The following is a 9,344-nucleotide window of genomic DNA, read 5'->3' as shown; positions in this document are numbered from 1 at the left end:
GTTATGCTTGCGCCACGCCGCTCGACAATTGCGCCGCTGATTGCCCTCATTTCAGACTTGAAATAATATTAAAAACTTTTACTCAACTGAAGACGAGATCTATACGAGTTTTATGTGTTATGTGTGGCAGTCTCTCATTCTCTCTTTCTCACTATCTCTATCTCTATGTCTCTGTCTGTGTCACGTTCAGTCGCTTTTCCTTTTGTCGCTTTTGCTTTGTCTTCGTCTGTGCGCCTAAATGTATGCTTTAACCGCACATTGTAGAGCTTGCAGCTGCCAATGCTGCAGCTGTTGCAGTTGCAGTTGTCGTTGTCGTTGTCGTTGCAGTTGTGCCCGTATCTGCGCGCTTTGATTCTCATTTGTGTCTGCTTTTATTTACCACATAAATCACGTGCTCTGTGCCCCGTCTCAAAGCCGACAAGGACACATTTCTATCTATCTACTTAGCCTCGTAGCAGTGCTTGAAGCCACTTCCTTTTTGCCTTTGCCACAGCCACAGCCAGTTGTTGTGCTTCACGACTTTGTCCCATACAATCTGAATCTCTCTCTCTCTTTCTATCTCTCTTCCTGCTCAAGTCTTCAATCGCACAATAAGAGAACTACTTTTTGGCTGTTAGTTGCTATTTTTACGATTGCCCATTTTCTTTCATTTCATAGAATTTTCATTGTCTACTTGGCATGCTTCCACTCTACCCGTCTCACTTCCACACTCTCGCTCTCTCTCTCTCTCTTTCTCTCTATTTCTCACTCTAGCTCGCTTCCTGTCTCTGTTTCTTTTAGCCCGCTTTTCGACGCGATAGCACACGTATCCGCTTTTGCCGATTTTTCAGCAATTGCAGTTGTTATATTTGTTGCCACACTCATTGTTGTTATTGTTGCTATTGCTGTTGCTGTTGCTGTTGCTGTTACTGTTGTTATCGTTGTTAGTCATACCACTAGTCGTCGCTGTTGCTAGAGCGTGTGTAGGTGTCTGTTCTTTGGGTAATTGATGATTTACAACTTATTTACGCTTCAATTGTGCAATAATTGAAAATTGCTCCAAATTCATTTGGGCATTCTTTGATTTCTTGTTTCCCTAGCTCCCTTCGCTCCCCTCTCCACCATCTCGTCTCTGCTCTCCTTGTTTTTTTTTACGTTGCCATTGGCAACGCACCGAGGCTAACTTACAGGTCAGCGCTGCTATCGATTGGCCATGTTTCCCATGCGGTCAATGGCATTTTTTATTGCTTGCCCCTTAACGTAAGCTAGCCCAGCTTTAAAGGAGACTACAAGCTATATACCCTGCACTTAACCTAGAAAGAAATCGTGTAATCTTTCCTCACATTACACTTCTTATTGAGGTCTCACCCATCACAGGGTATAATTAATCAGCTTTACGATCACGTTGAGTTTACTTCAACATAAATGGAGCATGGCAAATGAAAATGGCGAACGGATTAAACAGCAGCAGCAGTCGCGGCAAAAGAACGAAAACATTTGCGGCGGCTAAAAATATGTGATAAAACTGTTGAAATCGCTGGCAAAAACCAAAACCAAAGACAAAGAGAAATGTTGATCCAAAGGCGAGGGACAGCCAACAGCAGCATCAGCAGCAGCAGCACTTGCAAAAATTACACAAGTTGGCATTGGGCCACAGTAAATTGAAATAGATGCAGCAACGTGGCCAAAAACACTGGCCAAGAGCAGCGAGCAGCCATCCAAGCAGGCAGCCGAGCCTTTAAATGCAATTCGAAATAAATGAAGCAGCTCAAGCAAATTTTTACTGCGCAGCAAATTTAATGGCTTTCAACTTGACTGCGGCAGCTGCGCCAACAAATTTGTGGATAGCATATGGCCAGATCCTGAGCCTGTCAGTTGCCAGCTGGCTGCAACTTGTGCAAGCAGACTGCAGGCCAAAACATGGCGTATACGTAATGTCGACACTTCCTCGGCGACTACTACAATTGGCTATGAAATTATGTTTTCTATTTTTTTTAGGCTTGAACTATTAAAGTCATTAGAAGCTGCCATAAATTTGTTACCTGGCCCCGTCTAAACGGTAAACACATGGCCGAGTCTCGAGTTTGAAGCGGACAAATGGCGGTGCGACTGCAAAATGTTGCCTAATTTTTTTGGTTGCGTCCATGTCGACAGTGACAAAGTTGCAGTCAACGCTAAGCGTCACACATAAATTTGATTTTTGTTGTTCTAGGCCTCTGCTAATTCGTGGATGCCTGTTAGCGTGGCCATAAATAAAAACGAAGAAGCAAGCGCAGAGAAATGCACAAGCACAAATTATGGCACAAATGCGAGGCTGCATTAGCAGCACACGCACTCACACACACACACACATGCAGACTGCTGCCAGAGGCAAGAGTTCAGACACAGGCCAGGCACTGGCTATTAGATTACCCAATGACCATTCAACAAGCCTCTCTGCTTCACTCGGCCGATCAGCTGCAACTCGAAAAGCTGCTACCATTTCGCATTCACGCTGTCATGACCCCATGATAAGTGAGCTTGCTACCTCTATGTGTGTGTGTGTGTGTTGTGCTGATTATTTTGTCGAGCCGCAAAAATGAAACTAGTTTTTGGTTGATTAATTCCGCATGATTTTTGGTCAGATGTTGCGTATGCGCAATATTTGCAACGCTTGAAACTAAATCCCCGCCCCCAGTTGGTCGTCTAGTCTAGTCAGCTTTTGTCGCAAAGCCAGCGTAATTGCTCGGCGCTTTAAACGTAATTAAATGTGCGGCATCCTTCTAGCCCAAGTGCGAAAGCGGAAGCACTCCAGACGGGGTTAACGATGGCCTACAGCTTTAGCTCTAACCTTAACCCGTCTAGCTTCTGGCAAACAATAAACAGGTGCCAGGGGCGTGTGCTGGACTAGCAGCTACCCTGCAATATTTTGTTTTTTATTTATTAAATCTTTTCTATGGCTGAGACTAACTAACTTTAATAAATCAATATTTTATTTGTGAACTAAATTAAATTAATAAAGCATCCACGATCTGCTATACCCCCTTTGAGTTGAAGCAATTTACGTGGTATCGCGATCACTGCAATTTAAAATGGTCGCCAAACATTTGAGCAGCTCTTATCACTTAAACGGGGCATCGTGCGGCAGTGTGGCAAGCAACGAAACCGAGGCGCCACCTTGTCACTTGATGTAGTACGTCGATTTGCCTTGGACCGATTGTTATGCTAGCATAGAAAGCAGATAAAGTGAGGAAACCCAGAGAAGCGACATCGAAAGAGAGAAGCAAGTGAAAGAGTGTGTCCACCCCACACCGATACACACACACACACACACCAACACAGCCCACTCAATTTCAGTGCACTTAAAACGGAAACGGAAGCGGTGAGCACTCATTGTCAGGCTCAGGCGCTACTTTGTTTGCCCAGCGCCATTTGCCATTTTCCCCTCACTCTCTTTCGCCTTGACCATTTACCCATTTAGCTGGCTGGCCATCTATACGTCGTCTTTGCTGCTGCCTGCTGGCTGTTGGCTGTTGCCTGTTTTGGTTTTGGTTTTTTAGCTATCTATCGGTTAAATACTCAGCTCGAGCGTGTTAAAGTACATTTGATTTGATTTGTTGTTGACGTCCTTACTGTTGCTGCTTCTGCTGCTGCTCCTAGTTAATGGACACTTTGCTGTAGCTGTATTGGTCTGACACTAATCGCTCAGTTAGTCCACAATACGTCTCCCTTCTCTCCCTCTCTTACTATAGCTGTCCGTCAACAGAGATCCAGAGAGAGAGAGAGTGAGAGTCGACAGCATTTTTAATGCAATTTGTCTGATTTGTTGTTGACATATCTGATTGTTGTTGTTGCTACTGTTGCTGGCTTGTTGGTTGTCGTGATTTGTTGCTGATTTTGTCATTTAGTGATTATAACGTTTCGCCCCCCACATGTTGATAAATTGCCATGCGGCTGTGTAGCGACTGCAATCATCACTAATTGTCATCAAAATTAAGTGAATTCCACGTTTTAATTGAAATCCTTTTGGCCTCGAAACTTGTTGTCTGTGTTTGCTTTAAAGTCCAATTAGTGAGCATAAGTGGCCAAACAATTCTGCAAATCAACTGCCACCACACCACACACCGCTCACACACACATACACAAAGACATAAGGAAATAAACTCTTGGGCCTGCAGCAATCAATGCTGTCTAATTGTTTCCGAAAAGATTGACTGACCACCAACTCTCCGCACACTGAACTTGGCCTAAGGTCGTCCTCGTTGGATGGTGGATGGTGACTGCAACAACAACAGCCACTTTGATCAGCTGAACAGCTGCAGCTGCTGCTGCTACTGTCGGTTGCAATCGGTTGCGACTCCGACTCGCACAGCCCATGTCCTTGTCTCAATGATGTCCTGTACCAGCATCCGGTGCCGGTCTCATCAACATCAACATGTGAAAGTGCTCAATGTGTGTGTATGTGTGTGAGTGCGTGTGGCAGACAATTACATGACCCAACTGACCCAGCTAACTGACTGACTGACTGACTGGCTGGCTGGCTGGCTAAGCAGCTCTGATGAGGTTGCAGCTGCTGCTGTGGTTTCACAGCACAGTCATTTGCTACCGCATCAAGGTACCGAGAGCATGGCATTAGAACATGATGAGCCTCATTCAGAACTCAATCTGTGCAGCTATTAACTCTTCTTCGCACTCAAGGAAACTTTCAAAACTTTCTTTTTTATTATTTTTCTTGTTTTGCTTTGCTGCAACTCGATTGTTCTAATCAAGGAGGAAATTGTTGCCAGGATGCATTTGCGGATGCGTCTTTAATTTGTTTACCATGCAATGGCCAACGCAAAAACTTTTGCCAAAGTGTCCTTGTCTGACTTTATGTTGTTGCGGTTGAAAATGGGACTAAAATGTGAGGGGGAAATTATTTAATTGTGCCAAGCAAAAGTCTCGACGCTGCGCTGGCACACACATTGACTTCCTGGCTGTCAGAGCGGAAGGAACAGTTAATGAATGTGAAGAAGTCCCCACACTTGCGACGAGTTCATATCGAAGTCGAGTTGTGAGTTATTGGCACAGCGTGCGTCTGTGAAACATCAACACCAAATGAAGGACACCATCAGCACATCATGCAGCAAGACCAAAAAAGAAGGACTAGAGAAACTCAGTGCTGCTAGCAATTATGGCAATTCAAAGTCACGTAGTATGGCAACAGATTTTCCAAATGATTTCATAAGTGCAGACAACTTTCGACAGAGGCCAATGCCAAAAGGCGGAGCGAGTTACATTTACGATTTTCAATCGTAAAGCCTTAAAGCCCACTTGTTGCTACCCAAAATGTAATTTAAGCAAACGCTCCATGACATTGTCAGCACAAACATATATTCTATTTGTAGCGCAAAAGGAGACCCAGCATGTGTGTCGAGCAAGGACATTAATCATAACTATAGTGCACTAAAAATAGGCATCAATAATAGCCCGAAGAAATGGCCCAATGACAACGCTGCTAGTCAGGTAAATACAGCTGCTGCTCATGCCCATAAATAAAATCAGCAGAACTAGAGCCAAGTATTTACCCAAAACGCTTTCAATCAATTTATCCGCTTAAGCGGCGTGCAACAAACATTTCTATACCCGCTATCCATATGAAAAAAGGGTATTATAATTTAGTAGTCGCAGGAAATGTGTGTAATAGGCAGAAGGAGTCATCCGTCGGTCCATCTGTCTGTCTCTCCGAATGAATACGTAATGACTATTGCAATCTGATCTTAGTGGCTTTAATTGGCTGGTATATTTGTACTGGTATATTTGGTACTCTATAGTATATTTAGAATGTTATAGTATATCGATACCAAATATAGTTTTCGGTATGTTTTAGTAATTCCTATGTAAATTAATTAAATACATTTTAAAGATAATACCGCACTGTTTTGCTTATATTGCAAATGTGTAGCGGGTATCTTACAGTCGAGCACACTCGAGTTTCCTACTTATTTTTATTGCAACTGCGACTTTGCTGCTTGGCAATGACTCGGTTTGGCAAACCTGGCAAAACTATCACTGAGATAACTTCGACTTCAAGTTGAGGCCTTCCCCCACCTTCGCATCAAATTTATTGATACCGTAAAAGCGGAAGCCTTGCTCCACAAAATTTTAAGAGCAGCGCTCATTTCACTTACGGCTTAACACGCGATTAAATTCTAATATGGATTTTATTACGGGGAGAATGGAAGATATTAAGTGCAGAGGTAGCTGTGACAAATGACAGGTGCCATAAGCACGAGCCACGAGCTGCGATCATTGACAAGTTTCGGCATTAAACGCGTTTATTGTACTTGCAACGGCAGCGCAAAAGCGCGTTAATGACTGTCCTTGCCACCCCGCCATAAGCAGAGGATGCGACGCAAACGCAAACATTTTATTAATGCCGCTTAGGCGCCAAGTGCCAAAGCAGTTGATAAAGATTGATTGATTGATTGAGTGAGTGAGCGAGTGACTGTTCGGCTTGACAAATTGTTCTGTCATAATTTTGTCATACGATTGCCACAAAGATTTCATTTGCCGTTGCGTATGAGTAATCAGATATTACGTATACGCCGGCAAAGACATTAGCATTAAAAACAAATAATTTTACACACACACACACACACTGGTTGTTAAGCTTTAATTTTGTACAGGATTTACACAGCAGCAGCAGGAGTTTACTTAACGAGCACACGTAGATAGATGTCGGTGCGTGTGTGCACAGTTGATGAGCTAAATTAAATATTGCAACACAAATAACAATAAAAACATACGCGTAATTGCATGCAGGATTAAAGCCAAATACATTCGCATGATGTATTAAGAAAGCTAAAGGCGTCAGGTTGCAACTATGTTATGTGTGCGTGGCAACATGTAGCACACACATATTTAATTACCAGTTGTGCGATGCAAAGCTGGACAGAACACTTAGTCAGTCATTTAATGAAGCTATGGTTATGCAGCACGTTGCCATGTTGCATCTTTGCTTGATTAGCGTCACTTTGTTTCGGTTTCCGTTTATGTTTCTGTTTCTATGTCTGTTGCATGTGCCGTCTCATTATGAGCTGAAGTTGCAGACGTCGCTGCGTGCCCCAAAGCCAAAATCACAGCTAAGAAAAACAATGCCCAGACAGACAAACATGTTGCAATTGCAGTTGGCGTTCTTCTTCTGCCTCTTCTGCCACTTCTCGTTCCCATTTTGAAAGTGCCACAAAAATGGTTTATTGTCGCTGCGCGTCTTGTTGCTTGTCTCGATGCCTTTTGCCACGCCTTTTGTTTCAACTGCTGTCAGCTGTCAGCAGACTTTCGTTCATGTCGGTTTTTGAGTCGGTTTCGCCGACATCGCAGTCGCAATCGCATTGCAATCGCATTGCGACTTTAAGCTGCTCCCAAAATATTTATATGCTCCATTTTATGGTGCAACAGACTTTGGTTGCCAAGTTTGATATACTAGCAGAAACTGTTAATACTAATATTTGCCTTCAACTGTTGCACAAAACTTCTTACTATAAACTTTCGTAAGATTTTCATTTTTTTAATGTGTTGATATTTATGTTTGCATACCCTGTAATCATAACATAGTTATATAGACTTTCCGGCTTCATATGTTTCCAACAAATCCATTGTTTCTTCTTTATTTTTGTCTAACCATAGCTTAAAATAAATTTTCTACCTATTTTCATCCTCTCTTTTAATCTTTTTTACTCTAATCGATTTATATTCTCAGAATTTCCTTTTCAATCTTGTTTATCTACACATTGTCTTCTAAACAATTTCTTTCTAATTTATATTTCATTTTCTACTTTCTTGAATTTACCATGGTTCCACGTTTTTCTTCTCACAAACATTGAGCATCCAAATCTCTACATTATTGTGAGCTTTGCCCTAGGTAACTTTAAGTACAGCACACTGAGACAAAACTTATTTTTATTGCATTCATTCGTTCTTTTTTTGAGGTTTTTTGTTGAAACAAAAGCTGCTTTCTCCTTTCAGCTGGCAGACCAAACGCACTTTGCTAATATTAATGCCAAAGTGCAAAAGGTAGAAAACTTGTTTGCCGAAATGGACTTAAGCCCCGGCAGTTGTCTCAAAGTTGACCCTCAACATCCACACACAAACAAGGACATGCCCAGGACTTTTAGCATATGTGTGTTATAAATAAATATACATATGTATATACATATATGTAGATATATTTGAAATACTCGCAACTTTTCTTGCAATGTGAAGTGCATTTAAGCTTCGAGCTCTGCCTTACACTTCGTCCCTCAGTAAAGTTATCAAACCACAGAGTCCTTGTGACGGAGTCAGATACAAGTGTGTATGGGAGTGTGAATGTTTTGCTGCTTAAACAAATTTGCACCTGTTTGCATGAAATTGAAAGCTGAGTCCAGCTGGCAGGCAAATTGCATGCCACACGCATCTCGTTTGTTTCTCTGCTGCATTTGATCCTGCCGAAAAGGGTATTAAGTCTTAAGTTACACAGTTGAAATAACAAACACACGCACATAAAGGCGAAGATAAACATAAATATTTAACATTTCATTCATCAAATTGTTGAAATTTACTTTACAGTCGCCGGCTGCATAAATAACACATCGTTCAGGCATTTGTTGCACACAATTTTCTTGCATAACTTTAGGCGCGCCATAATAATAATTTCAATATCTGTATATTTATACTCATATCATATAAACATTATTTCATAAACACACTTACACACACACAGACACGTATATCTCTCGTTCACATCAACAAATAGATAATCAAATTGTGCAAATATCTAGCAAAGTCGCATGTCGCACACAGCATGAACTTTGCAATATTCTGTGTCATGCGGCAAGTTCCATGGCGAGATCTCAGCAAAGTGCTGACCACAAAAAGCCAACTTGACTATCCACACTCACACAAACACAGATGGCCACATGCACACACTCAAACACAATAAAGTTGCAACCGCAGGGGACAACGTTGAAAGTCGCACCAACTGCCATTACCTCAGCATTGATATTTATTCGCACGTAAAGGAAACATACATACTTATACATAGCAAGAATATCATCAGACTTTTGCTAAATTGTTATTCCTAGTTTAATAAATAAAGAGAATGTGTAGTAGTATATTTGCAAAAGCAAACAATTATCATAGATCAAACAACAAAATAAGAAAGCTAGGCAAACAGATATGACAGTTGATAGTCTAATACTATATTTTGTATTTAAATAAATACTACAAAAATAGAATATTAATAATTAAAATATTAATAAATAAATTTTAATAAATAAAATAGAAAATAAATTAGATACATGTGAATATAATTTGTACTTAAATAACTTTAGATTTCTATTTATCATAAATATATGAATACAAAA

This window comes from Drosophila albomicans, chromosome 2R (genome assembly GCF_009650485.2).
Source record: "Drosophila albomicans strain 15112-1751.03 chromosome 2R, ASM965048v2, whole genome shotgun sequence".
NCBI classification, from domain to species: domain Eukaryota; kingdom Metazoa; phylum Arthropoda; class Insecta; order Diptera; family Drosophilidae; genus Drosophila; species Drosophila albomicans.
Note: the sequence above shows the minus strand (reverse complement) of the source record.